The sequence below is a fragment of the Panulirus ornatus genome, chromosome 16, assembly GCF_036320965.1.
Source record: "Panulirus ornatus isolate Po-2019 chromosome 16, ASM3632096v1, whole genome shotgun sequence".
Taxonomy (NCBI): Eukaryota; Metazoa; Arthropoda; class Malacostraca; order Decapoda; family Palinuridae; genus Panulirus; species Panulirus ornatus.
Window position 1 is genome coordinate 46,999,963 of NC_092239.1, and position 1,369 is coordinate 47,001,331.

The window sequence follows — 1,369 nt, forward strand, 5'->3', positions numbered from 1 at the left end:
GGACCTTCAGTGAAGGGCGCTAATGAGGAGGTGATAACAAGTAGTGGTGAGGTGAGAAGGAGATGGAGTGAGTATTTTGAAGGTTTGTTGAATGTGTTTGATGATAGAGTGGGAGATATAGGGTGTCTTGGACTAGGTGGTGTGCAAGGTGAGAGGGTTGGGGAAAATGATTTGGTAAACAGAGAAGAGGTAGTAAAAGCTTTGCGGAAGATGAAAGCCAGCAGGGCAGGAGGTTTCGATGGTATCGCAGTGGAATTTATTAAAAAAGGGGGTGAGTGTATATTTGACTGGTTCGTAAGGTTATTTAATGTATGTATAACTCATGGTGAGGTGCCTGAGGATTGGTGGAATGCGTGCATAGTGCCATTGTACAAAGGCAAAGGGGATAAGAGTGAGTGCTCAAATTACAGAAGTATAAGTTTGTTGAGTATTCCTGGTAAATTATATGGGAGGGTATTGCTTGAAAGCGTGAAGGCATGTACAGAGCATCAGATTGGGGAAGAACAGTGTGGTTTCAGAAGTGGTAGAGGATGTTTGGATCACGTGTTTGCTTTGAAGAATGTATGTGAAAAATACTTAGAAAAGCAAATGGATTTGTATGTAGCATTTATGGATCTGGAGAAGGCATATGATAGAGTTGATAGAGATGCTCTGTGGAAGGTATTAAGAATATATGGTGTGGATGGCCAGTTGTTAGAAGCAGTGAAAAGTTTTTATCGAGGATGTAAGGCATGTGTACGTGTAGGAAGAGAGGAAAGTGATTGGTTCTCAGTGAATGTAGGTTTGCGGCAGGGGTGTGATGTGTCCATGGTTGTTTAATTTGTTTATGGATGGGGTTGTTAGGGAGGTGAATGCAAGAGTTTTGGAAAGAGGGGAAAGTATAAAGTCTGTTGTGGATGAGAGAGCTTGGAAGTGAGTCAGTTGTTGTTCGCTGATGATACAGCGCTGGTGGCTGATTCATGTGAGAAACTGCAGAAGCTGGTGACTGAGTTTGGTAAAGTGTGTGAAAGAAGAAAGTTAAGAGTAAATGTGAATAAGAGCAAGGTTATTAGGTACAGTAGGGTTGAGGGTCAAGTCAATTGGGAGGTAAATTTGAATGGAGAAAAACTGGAGGAAGTAAAGTGTTTTAGATATCTGGGAGTGGATCTGGCATTGGATGGAACCATGGAAGCGGAAGTGAATCATAGGGTGGGGGAGGGGGCGAAAATCGTGGGAGCCTTGAAGAATGTGTGGAAGTCGAGAACATTATCTCGGAAAGCTAAAATGGGTGTGTTTGAAGGAATAGTGGTTCCAACAATGTTGTATGGTTTCGAGGCGTGGGCTATGGATAGAGTTGTGCGCAGGAGGGTCGATTTGCTGGAAATGAGAT